The following is a 13,479-nucleotide window of genomic DNA, read 5'->3' as shown; positions in this document are numbered from 1 at the left end:
AGGCTATATATCTTTAGTCTCAGGATAATATCCTTTTCAGTTGAATAGCACATTCCAGAGATGTTCAACACAGCTGTTTTCTCAGCCATCTATAACACTAATCATGCTGCCAGGAGTGGGAGCTGGAGGAATACTGGTAGATATAAATTACTTTCATTCCTTTGTTCATTCCTTCATTCATTCATGCAACAACATTCACTGTAGTTCCCTCTGTGTGGCAGGTATTGTGCTAGATGTGCTCTGGTAGTAGAAGGACAGGTTTAATGTTGAGTTCAGTACCGTGTGATATGTGTTACATTGGAGATGTAGATAAGTTGCTCAGAGACAGAGGACAAGGGCATCTACAGCTTGGTGGTATCAATGATGGCTACCTCAGTTGCAGAAACTTGTGCCAAGTCTTGAGAATGATTAAGAGATAGCATTCATTCATTCATTCCACAAATATTTATTGTCTCTCCTCTATGGAACCATGATAAGCACTTTACATACTGTGGAGACAAAACAGACATGGAGAGTGCCCCCATGAAACTTACATAAAATGGTACAACAATAAAAGACATAAAACAAATAATATTCAAATAAAAATATGTGGTGAGGAAAAGTGCAATAAACTATAAGAGAGGATTACAGATAGAGCCCAAATTTAACAAATTCCTCAGGGAAAACCTCTTTGTGGAAGTGATATTTACCATGACAGCTTAAGTTCAGGAGAAGTCAGCTAAGCAAAGTTAGGGAGAAGAACTTACCAAGTAACAAATGCAGAATTTTATTTATTTTATTCAAATAACTTTGCTCTAAAAATGCCAGAAAAAAAGACTGTGAGAGAGTCTTTAAATCATTGCCTTCTTTTGAACATTACGCTAATTTTAAATTTGAAAGTTCAACTAAGTATGCAGGTTTGGAAAATCCTAAGGAAAAATCATGGAATTGCTTTTTTAAAAAAAAAATTAATTTTTTATTTTTTAATTTTCAAAAGGGAACAGAGGTATTTTACAAATAGTCATCAGACTATTGCTTGAATTTAATTTTTTGTTCCTGCTTTTTCAATTATGTAGTCACTTTTGAATTTATGATTTCATTGCTATTGGTATTTTTCAAATTTTCAAATGTCAACTTATGCTTTCTTCAATGCAGCCAGAGAACACTGCAAAACACACCAAGATACTACCCAATTTGGCATTACTGCTGTTCTAACTTTTCAGTATCCTAAACACTTTCTACTTTTGCCCTCCAGCCATAGTATTTCACTATTCTTAGACACTATTCCTTTCTGCCCATCTCAATCTCCAGTATGTTTCTTTTCTCATTCAATATTGGTTACCCTACAATATACCATATTCATGAGGTCTGTGCCTCTTGTCTGCAGTGATGCAGATGCCTTTTCATCCACAATGGAGCAAAGGTTCTCATTTCATTTTTAACCTAACAACGAAACTGAAAAATCAAAATCTCTGGACATTAAATCCAAGGCTTCTTTGAGGAACTGACATTTAAACTGAGAATTAATGGAATTGTTAAGAAGAGGGAGGAAGCGTACACCAGGTGAAGAGGGAGAAGCAGGCAGATCAGGCAGGGGCCAGTGGTATATGCAAAGACTCAGAGAAGTGAAACACTATGATCCATTCAAGGAACTACTTTTACTTTTGTGGGCTACCGTGAAGTGTAAATACAAAGGGAAAAGAAACAAAGGTATATTGATATATGTGTTACTTGGAGGAAGAAAACAGTGAAAGGCAAAGGGAAGTGATGGATGCTTATAGTGAACATCAGTGGCTTTGCCTTTGTGGCACCCATTCTTACTTCACCTAACAACAGTGTGCCAGCTTCCATAGGATCCACTTCCTTACACCCAGGTAACTTGGGTGAGAGTTGAATCTAACTTTGCCTGCCTATTCTAATATCTCCTTGGCCACAGTGATTGGTTCTGTTTGGATTGTTACCCAGTTAGGGACAAGGACCTACATTCCAGAACTTTTGCCCAAATTCTCAGAAAGAGGTTATCTCTCTTACAAGTGGAACTGGAGTTGGAAACTTGTATGTAAGAGATGGAGATGGTTAATACAGATACAATCCAATAGGGAGGAACACAGAGCAGAAAGATGGAGAAAAAACTACCAGGACATAAGATCTTGTTTGAGCCTCTAGGCACAGTCATACCCATAGCCATAAGCCTTTCAGTTACATGAGCCAAGAAATTCACCTTTTTTTGATAGAGTAAGAATGAGCTGGAATTCTGTCATTTCAATAAAATGTCCTGAATGATATAAAATTTAATTGGGGAAACATTTCTTGGCATGAATCTAAAACATTAAATATTTATATGGCTTCTCAGATAAATTTCAACAGCACACTACAAGCAGTTTTGATCTTAATGAAGGACACGGAGGGCTTTTTAAATTATATTAAATTTATACTTTTTCATTTAGTTATACCAGAAAAAAACTCCTATTTTTGTTTTGTGTTTTTTTTCTTTCTAGTACTTGTGTTACCTTCAAAGTAAATATAAACCCTATATTGAAGTGTCATTTACATTCCAAAATCATGTATAGTAACTGTTTTTTTTCAATCCTTTCTGGGGAAATTTATATCTTAACTCCTGTCCTCTCAAAGTAATTGTTTCAGTTTTAACATTGTCTCTTTTGATTATTCCTCAAATATAGTTCTGTCCTCCAATTGATATTCTGGAATATTAAATAACTTTTGCACCTTTGTAAAACCACTGGAGATTTAGCTCCCTCAAATGACTGCCTAGTGCCTGAATAACCCCCCTCAAGTCTTCCATGTTATTTGATCTGCTATTTCAAATAGTTTCTTCTGAAATATTTTAGTACTTTATTGATCTGATAAACTAACTGGAACAGAAACTGTGATTCTAATGTAATCAAAATGAGGTGATTTTGTGAGGTAAAGCTTATACTTGGAGTTAATACACCTACTTAAAGAGATAAAAAGAGCAGCTGTATTAGATTCCAAGTTTCAGGCTAATACATGTGAAACAAACCAATGTTTCTGTGTGTTTACCCTCTTTAATACAAAAACATAAATCATCTCACCTCCCTCAATTCCAGACAGAGTTTGAGTTCTGCTAAGGAGGACCCTAATCCCCAATATTTTGTATAATGTTCAGAGGTACAGTAGGATCAGTAAATTTGGGTTGATTTGCATACAAGGCATGCTGAAATGGGGTGATGAATAGAACTCTCCTGCAAAAACTGCACTGTCAAGGACATCCAAGTCTTTGTTCCTTTAAGGGTCATTTTGGCAAATTGCCAAAGTAAGCCTGGGGAAATGATGAAGACATATTTGAGAAGGAAGGGGAGAATGTGGGGTTCTGTACAGTAAGCACAGAATTTTAAGAGGCTGGCATTAGTTGATAGTCAAGTACAACTTGAATCTTGAAACCAGAGCTTAGTAGCTGAGTACTCTTGGGCCAGACTTCACATCCAACTTGGATATGTACCTCACTTGTTTTTTTCTTGGAAACTGGCTTAACTGTGAGCTTCAGCTTCCTCATGTGTATAAAAAGTAGTTGATGATATTGATTTTACTGAGATAATTCACATAAGTCTCTTGGCATAGTGCCTGACACATTAAGAACTCAGTAAACATTTGATATTATAATGATTATGATTAAGATGGTTAACAAATGTTCTGATTTGCTAATGTTGCCATTATGAAAAATACCAGAAATTAATTGGCTTTTTTAAAGGGATTTATTAGGTTACAGAGTTACAGATCTAGGGCAATAGTAGTGTCCAGGCTAAGGCTTCAGTAAGATGATACCTTCACTGATGAATGACCAATGGCATCCAGATGACCTCTGTCAGCTGGAAAGGCATGTTGTTGGCACCTGATGGTCCTTTGCTAGTGGGTTCTGTTTCAAAATGGCTTTCTCTGAAATGTCTCTGTGTTTTTTTCTTATCTCCTCTCTCACAGCTCCTGTGCGTCCTTGCTTCTTTCTCCCAAGGCGTTTCTCTTTAAGCATATGGGAGACCACTCTTAGCTTCTCTGGGAGAGACTCTGGGCTTCCTCTGTTAGCATCACCAAAAGACCTTCTGTCTCCATCTCCAAACATCTCTAAGCATCAACAACTGTCCAGATCTCTCCAAAAGTCTCCCTCAGCTGCTCTGAGCTCCTTCTGTCTATGAGCTCTCTTATAAAACTCCAGTGATTTAATTAATATCCACCTTGAATAGGCAGGGCCCCAACATCTATGGAAATAATTCAATCAGTTTTCACTCTCATTAACATACTAATCAATCTGCCCCCATAAGATTGCATTAAACAACATGACTTTTGGGGGGAAATAATATATCGAAATTGGCACACTGAGTGTTATGGAATTAAGGGAATCTGAAAAAGAGGAAGACATTGCTATCCAAGGAAGAAGAACTAGCACTTACATAAATCTAATTTGATAGACTTTGAGGGCAGGAGCTAATCTTAGAGGGATATTGTGGTTTCTAACATAATTCTTCTGTCCACTGAATAGGGATCACACATTAGGACAACACTGGTGGGTTAGAACATGGGACCATAACAGTGCTTACACAGCACCCTCAGCACTCCATATCTCAGGGTTGGTGGAAAAATAAATTCTATTCCAATACTCCAGGTGATGATGGGGTTGAAGTTGCTTTTGTACATTTATCTGGATACAGTTTGTCAAAATGAGGGCTGTTCAGCAACTTCAGGGGGACCACCAGTAGACCTAACTGTGGAGACTAAAGCAGGAAAAAGCAGGGAGATGAAATTAAATAAATTATGCAAAACTCTTGGCACAAGTTGTGGCCTTTGTAAGTGGTCGGAAAAATGGTTTTTACGGTTATCTGTGATTTCCTTCTTGAAACATTCTATTTGACTTACTTGATGACTAGGGTTGCCCAATTTAGCAAATAAAAAATACAAGATGCCCAGTTACATTTCTATTTCAGATAAACAATGAATACTTTTTAGTATAAGTATTTCTCAAATATTATGTAAACCTACTGATACACCCCCTGTGGGTTTTTCTCATTTTCTCTGGATAAAGCATCTCAATCTCCTCTAGTGGCTCCATCTTTCCACATTGACTTTCTATCCCACATATTATTACTACCTTGGTAATTTTACATACAATATTTTTTTGGCCTGGAAAAGATCATTCTCCTTCTCTTAGTGTGGCAATGTTATTCCCATCCTTCAAGTCCCGGCATAATCAGAGTAAACCCAAGACTGAGCAAAAATCCACATCATGCAGTTTCACAATACACATTCCAGCACTCAACACGTCACTTCTTGTTAAATATATGTGTCCCTTTCTAAACTAAAGTCCATAGGACAAGGATCATGTTTGACTCAAACTCTGTTGTCTCTTGCACCCAACACAGTAAACCCATTCAATAAATATTTGTAGCATATGAAAGGAATGTCTTCAATATGTTTATTATTAATAAACTTTAGTTTTTTATTTCACATTATATATTCTTCCAATGTATTAAAAGTTACTGAGAAGCACCCTACTATACACAGTATTACGATGTTAGTCAACAACAAACTTCTACTGGGTAGTGTTCAGTTCTGATTTTTAGTATAATAGTGATTTACTGGATGCCTGCAATGTCCTAGGTGCTAAGGGAGGTGATTTAACTTATTCTCTAATTTTATCCTCATATAGCCAGCCCTAATAAGATTGATAGTCTCTCACAGTTTTAAGATTGATATTAGGTCATAGATTGTCAGTGGTTAATATAACATTTGACAGGACATTGATATTTGGAAAAATAATTATTAATAAATGTCATCACTCAACATAGAAAGGCATACTCAAGAAATCAAGCAACAAAACAGATGTTTGGTGAGTAGGAGAAATTAATGGAAGCATAAAAAGACAATGTCACAATCTATGAGATTCTAGTGTTCCTTTTCCAGGACAGAGGGTCCATTTCTTTCTAGGTGATTAATATAAGAATTATTAGAATCAAATAAGACAATCTCTTATTGACCAGCAAATTTCTTATTTTGTTTCCTTTTACTTAGCCATTAAAAATGATGATAGTACATTCATGCCGGAAATTGTATAATATCCTAAATATTACCATCTCTTCCATTAGTAAATTTTATAATGATCTATGTTTTAGAACCACTGAAGCCTTATCAATGCAGTTACAAATTATTTGTATGTGAATAGTTTCAATAGAGGTTTTGTGGGTTTTTCAACATTTACTGAAAGTGATATTTTCTACTGCTGTTTCAAATGCTTTGGCTATAACCTCTGTGAGGCTTTCCACCCACTGTTCACAGATTACAAAGTATTTTGATAATCCAGAGAGAAGAGAAAATGTTAGAACTCTCTCTCATACTGGCCTAACTCTCCTTCCTCACATCTGTGTAGTGACTACAACATCTATTTCCACGGGATAATCACTATTTCCTTCTACAAGGAGAGATTTTCTCCTCATGTATCTCTCACATCCACAATGCAGCCTCTCATCTTAGGTAACACCTCAGACTTCAATCAGATGACCATCATTGTCTCTAACATGTTTGAGAAAGGGGAGTGGAAGGTAAGGCAAATGGATTTTAGCCATGAGAGGAAAAAATGTGTGAATTGGCTGGGTCCTTTGATACTTGAACCACTCAAAAACACATCTCTGAAAAACCAGATTTTATCTCAGGCAAAATTATCTTAGCACACATTGAATAAATATTATTTTCCCTATACTAGGACTCTGGTCCTGACCTTTAAGTCTACTTGGTCACTGTGGCACTCCTGAGGTTGTGCATTCTTCCCCATGCTGCCTACAACCTGGAAGTGATATAGACGAGCCACACATGCTGTGATGATTAACTTTATGTGCCAACTTGTCTGGGATGTGGTATCTAGTTGTTTGATCAAACATTGGTCTAGATGTTGCTATGGAGGTAATTTGTAGATTGGACTAGCAGTTATAATCAGTTGACTTTGAATAAAGTAGATTACCTTCTTTAATCTACTGCAAAGAAGTGGACATCATCCAATCAGTTGGATGCCTGAAGAGTAAAGGACTGAGGGTTCCAAAAGGAACAAGAAATTCTCCTTCAAAACTACTCTTCTCTAAGTTTCCAATCCACTGGTCTCTCCTGTGGATTTATGAATTGACATATCAATATCAACTCTGGAATTTTCAACTTGCTGATTTCCCATACGAAATTCAGATTCAAGAGCTTTACATCACTCTAAATAGAATTTCCAGCAACTGACTTGCCCTTCAGAATTGGACTTGCCTGTCCCCATAATCACAAGAGCCAATCCCTTAAAATAAATCATATATATGTTTTTATAGACAATTCCTTTAAGAAATGGGTTGTCCTTAGGGTACTAAGAAAGTTCAAACAGACTCTTTGGCATTTAAGAATAGTGTAAAGCATCAGAAAAACAGATGCTAAGAATTGGTCAGTGTGAAAGTTAAAATAAAAATGATTGGTGTGATTATAGATTATCTAGAATTGGAAATCTATCTCAAAGAATTAATTATGGCTAGGACTCCTGTCATTAAAATAAAAGAAAAAGAAAGCAGCTCTTCTCACTAACCTGTAGATCAATTCACACATCCTAGGCTTAGTGTTGATGCTGCTCTTACGTATGTCATGGGGAAAATGAAGAAAACACATAAAGCAAGTTGAAGGCAATTGGATTTTAGTTTATACAAACTAGATATTTTGCACAATTCCTCATATGCTAAATTACTAAGAGATAATGGTTATAGAGTTTCAGTTATCTGATAGAGTAAAAATACCAACCTTTGCTTAGATTCAGGAGAATATCTTTATATAAACCTGGTAAAGTGTTTCATATCAAACCAAGTGCAAAACTAAAAATAATTTAAAAAAAGAGTAGCAACTTAATCATCATTGTGAAGATTAATTACTCATTGGGTAACAAACAAAAGTGACACATGATATGTGAGGATATAAGCAATTCTAATAGAATGCTACAGTCAGAGGGTGCAGTGATTTTGATATGTGACCACTTAAGTAATGTTGTTTCATGTCCTCAAAATTTTGCAAACAGAACTTTCACTCTCCCTCAGAAAGAAGAAATGTGTGACCTTCCACAGTTTCTTAATCTCTCTGTTTTCTCATCTTGAGAATGATAATTTCACAATCAACATGACTCCTGTATGAGGCAATGGATAATTTTTTCCTTGCATTTAAAGATGTTTTATGTAAAACAGTGTGAGCTCTGCCAAGCAAGCTGTGATATAATGAAAAAAAGTTTATTAGAAGTCATAGTGAGAGCATAGTTAGCTAACTTAGAGAAAAAAATGCAAATAAGACACTGTTTGTAGGCTACAGTCCTGTAGGAGCAAACATTTACATTCATTTCTGTGAATCCTTACCTGTTCTCCAAACTCAGAAAGGCTTTGCAATATTGATTGTCATTGTTCAAAAGCATGAGAAATGGAAGCCATATTAAAAGAATTCCTATAAGGAAGGTTTTTTTAATGACCATTTACTTTGTATGCCTTGACTCTTTCCTTTATCCTAATTCAGAGCTACACCTATAGAAAATCATGTTTGAATATACTTCTTACATGAAAAATAATAAAATTTCAAAGTAAAATACAATCAATAGTACATTTCACTAACATTTAATCATTTCTATGAAGAGTTTGAAGTCCTTTAACATATACCCTTAAAGGACAGCAGTCTATCAGCAGGGACCTCTGAAGTGCTTGATATACATACATAAACCTGAATTTTAAGAAAGAAAACTATGTTATATTCACAGATAAAATTTAGGATGAAAACAGCTTTGCTTAAGTTTATTGAATTATTGTCCTCTGAGGTTGAGAGAATGGATTAGAATGAATAATCATCTATAAATTTGCTATGGGAGCTAGTCCAATTATACCTTATAGGCAGTTTGCAGAGTGGTCAGGGGTGACTTTGGAGTCTGCAAGCCTGGGTGCAGTCTTTGATTTTACCTACTTGGCACATTAACAAAGCTTCAATTTCATTATCTCTAAGGGGATGGTATAGTGGATACCTACTGTACAGCATACAGAATATCCATTTTTCTCCCTTCCAAAAAGAGCTTCCTGAATTTCCTTCAGAACTACCGACTTATATTCAATGCTTATATTTCAAATGGCACTGGCCCCTTCCATAGGCCAAAGATAGGCATGTGACCCAGGCATAGCCAAAAAGTACAAAAGAGCAATGGCACTTGGATCTTTGCTGGTATTACTGGAAAATCCACTGGAGTTGGCCAATTGAAATGGGTGGTTAAACATTTAAAAAATAACTTCCTTCCAACTAAAGTCAATACAGTGGTAAGCAAAACATTTGGAAAGAAATAGAGGGACCTGACAATACCATGTGAGCTGATATTGAATGTTGATTTGCCTGAAACCAAATCACCCCATGATTTCAATTTCATGAACAAACAAATCTTATTTATTTATTATTTATTTATTTATTTTGCCAAAAGAGTGCTGTATAATACAGAGATGGATTAGAATGATTATAGTGTTGTGGGAATTTTGTACATATTAAACACTGACCACAGTACCTGTCACTTTAAATGTTCATTCAGATTTTCTAATGTGATATTTAATTAGGTCAATCTAAATTGATGCCTGAAACTCACTGGCATGCCCACCTGAAGATTTCTCAAGAGACGCAACCTTGATAACCATCCACAGAATATATTCTCAGCAATAGCAACTTTAAGAAAGAGAAGAGATGATTTTGAAAAACTAGGACTCCACATCATTCCATGAAACTTTATTTGGACAGATTTATGCAGTATGTGCTATGTATTGGCTGTACAGTCATGCTCCTGAGTAGCACCCATATTTCTAGCTAAACCCAGGCCCTTCCTTTACAATATTAGGACAAAAGACTCTGTGGAGTAAACAGCATAGGATTCTGAAAGAATATTAACCAACATAAATTATATATATATATATACATATATATGTATGCATATATATATAAATCTGGATCACATCATAGCCAGAGACTGTTCTGAGTTTTATCTGTTACTAAAGGTTGACACCTAGATCTAGGAAGGAGGAACTGAGAATGTATATAATTCCATTAGTTGAGTTTTGTCATCTTCATTTTTTTTTAAATCTCTTTTATTTCTAGAAACTTCTGTGCTTATAATACCTTCAGTGTTGTTATAGTTAGATCTGGACAAGGGAGAGATATCCTGAATATTTCAGGCAATATTCTGTTGTCCAGGTGGATGCACCTGGATAAGCAGCATACTTTGAAAATTTACCTTAAAAGTCTCAGCCATCTGGATCTCTTTCACCTTCCATAGACATCTGCACATAGAAAGAGTATAGATTTACCAGCATCTATCTCAGTGTTCCTTTGCAGTACATCATTAAAAGAATTAGACTTCACAGGTGTCAAAAAAAAATTTCGTCCCTAAGAGTTTTAAATAGATCTGTTAACTTATTAGCAATTTGTTAGCAGTCTGGACTGTCATGAAAAAGAACATATGCACAATATGAGGCAACCCTTTTTAGGTTCTAAAGAATTGGGGTAGCTGGTGGTGGATACCTGAAACTATCAAACTACAACCCAGAACCCATGAATCTCGAAGACAGTTGTATAAAAATGTAGCTTATGAGGGGTGACGATGGGATTGGGAAAGCCATAAGGACCACACTCCACTTCGTCTAGTTTATGGATGGATGAGTAGAAATATAGGGGAAGGAAACAAACAAACAAACAGACAAAGGTACCCAGTGTTCTTTTTTACTTCAATTGCTTTTTTTCACTTTAATTATCATTCTTGTTATTTTTGTGTGTGTGCTAATGAAGGTGTCAGGGATTGATTTAGGTGATGAATGTACAACTATGTAATGGTACTGTGAACAATCGAATGTACGATTTGTTTTGTATGACTGTGTGGTATGTGAATATATCTCAATAAAATGAAGATAAAAAAAAAAAAGAAAGTGTATTGCATGTGAAATATCAATTAACTCAAAGGTACATTTAAGCTAGACCCTTCAGTGGTTTTCACCAATACTTATTATGCAACACAGAGGATTTCTTTTTAAAGAGGCCTTTGAGGAGCTTGTAACTGAATAGAGAATATATCTAAGCTAGTTACAGAATATTAGATGTTGATGTAAAATCAAGGGCTAAACAGTAAAATATAGGTAATATAACTATATATGTTTAGAATTGGGAATATTTTCCTGGAGCAGGTAAGTCTTGATTGGACCTTCAAGTGTGTGCAGAATTTAGGTGATTTTACTTGAAAGGGAAAAAGAAAAGAAATCCAACTACAAGTAATACTCAAGGGTACTCTCCATGGTGAATAGTGGGAAATAAATGCTTACAGAGGTTTAATACTATCAAAACTTTTATTAAGCTCTCACCAAAAATACTCTGCAAATATATGACTCACTAACATAACTGTGTATGCCTCATCTTGGAACCCAGGATTCTCTCTTTTGACTCCAGTGAAAGTCTTTAGCTGTTTCTGAAATAGGTATTCCCTGCATGGGTATCAAAAGAAGAATGAAAATGTCATCTCACTGGGCACCATTTTTTCCATCCTAAGTGTTAGCTAAAAACAATCCATCTCTTGAAAGCTGAATGGATGTGCTGAAACCAAAAGTAAAAGAACAGGACTGATATTTTGTTCTGAAGTAAATCTAACTTCTATTTGGATTATTAGCACTTGAAATCTCATATTCTCTCTCTCCCTCTCTCTCTCTCATAGTCATCTATGTATTAATAGTTCATAAATAATCTACTTCCAAAAATGATTGAGACTACATGCAACAAAAGCTCTTACATTGTAATCTGTGAGTCACCTGCAATATCTACAAGATGTCTTCATGAAACATGAGGTGAGGTTTTCATTCAAGATTGCTCCACTGACATAATCTATGTTTTCAACACTCTGTACTTTTTTTCTTGTAGATTCCTATTTCTTTGGAATCTTTTGCCTTTCTTCTTCTCTGGTAGCAAAACAGCTGTAGCAAACCACCAAAGATGTCCATGCCCTAATGCCTGTAACCTGTGAATATTTAGATTACATAATTAAAGGGAATTAAGGTTTCAGATGGAATTAAGGCTGATAACCAGTTGACTTTAAAATCAGCAGATTATCCAGGCAGGCCCAGGGTAATCACAATGATCCTTAAAGTGGAAGAGGGACACAGAAGAGGACAGTCAGAGGGAAATATTACTACGTAAGAAAGAAACAGAGAGATGCAGTATTGCTGTCATAGAAGGAGGAAGGGGAGCACAAAACAAGGAATGTGGACAGCTTGTGTAAGGTGAAAAGGCAAGGAAAAAGTATCTCCTCTAGAGCACCCAAAAAGGAATGCAGCCCTATGCACACCTTGATTGTAGCACAGTGAGAGGACCTGTGTCAGTCTTCTAACCTTAGAAATGGTATGATAATAACCTTATTTTGTTTTAAGTCACTAAATTTCTGATAATTTTTATATGCACAATAGAATACTAATACACCTTCACAAGCCCAAATAAAGATTATAGATTCCATGAATATAAGGACCCTATTATGAAGTTCTGTCAGTTCCATGAATGCTGGGACTATGATTTAGATATAGGAGGGATATAGTGATTGTTTCTTGGGTTGATGAATGGGTAGATATCTCCTTATGGGAAAGTGGCAATTTAATTGCTATACCAGGCTGCAGGACCATGAAGACTGGAATATATATAGAGGCTCTTCTATGCTCAGTAAGAAACATAACTAAATGTATTTGTAAGGAATGATACTGAGATATATCTGCAATCCAGCAAAGACAGATGAGATCAACTACAGTGATAAAAAAATCAAATATTAGACAAGAGCACCAAAATAGGATGTGTCAGGGCAGAGGAAGTACATGAGGAACAAAGAGCAGGGCACGGAGATGGAGTTTTTTCCCTGAGATTGATAGGTTCCTGGCTACAGGGATTTTTATAAAGAATAAACTTGCCTAAGTTGGGATAGAGGATGACTGATTTGCACCTGAGGAGTGATGCTGAATGATCTCCATTTGCTGTTATTACATTTTTACTGTTGTTTCAACTGGCAAAATTCTTAATGTGTCAGTGCATCAACTTTGGAATGCGGCATGCTGAATTTTATTTTTGAGTCTTCTATATGCTATTGGCACTCATTCTCTCATTAGTAAAATCAGAGTGATAATCATACCTGTCTCATAAATTGAGAATGGCATAACACATGTAATGTGTTTGACATCCAGTAAGTGTATCAATAAATGGAAGCTTTCATTATTATAATATTAATTATGTAATAGTTATATTTGGGGAAGAAAGAGTCTGATTTTGGGCACACTAATACCACCATTAATTGAAGCTAAAAGGCAATGTATTTTCTGAGAGGTCCTTAAATTGGCAAATATTGCATTCTACTCCAGGGCAGCCTTTTTGTTTTTTTTTTACTAGTTTTAAATGCAATTTTATTGAGGTCTATTCACAAACTATATAATCCATACAAAGGAT

Source organism: Choloepus didactylus (genome assembly GCF_015220235.1).
Source record: "Choloepus didactylus isolate mChoDid1 chromosome 26 unlocalized genomic scaffold, mChoDid1.pri SUPER_26_unloc2, whole genome shotgun sequence".
Classification (NCBI taxonomy): Eukaryota; Metazoa; Chordata; class Mammalia; order Pilosa; family Megalonychidae; genus Choloepus; species Choloepus didactylus.
The sequence above is the reverse complement of the archived record's forward strand: the minus strand, read 5'-3'. Positions refer to the sequence as shown.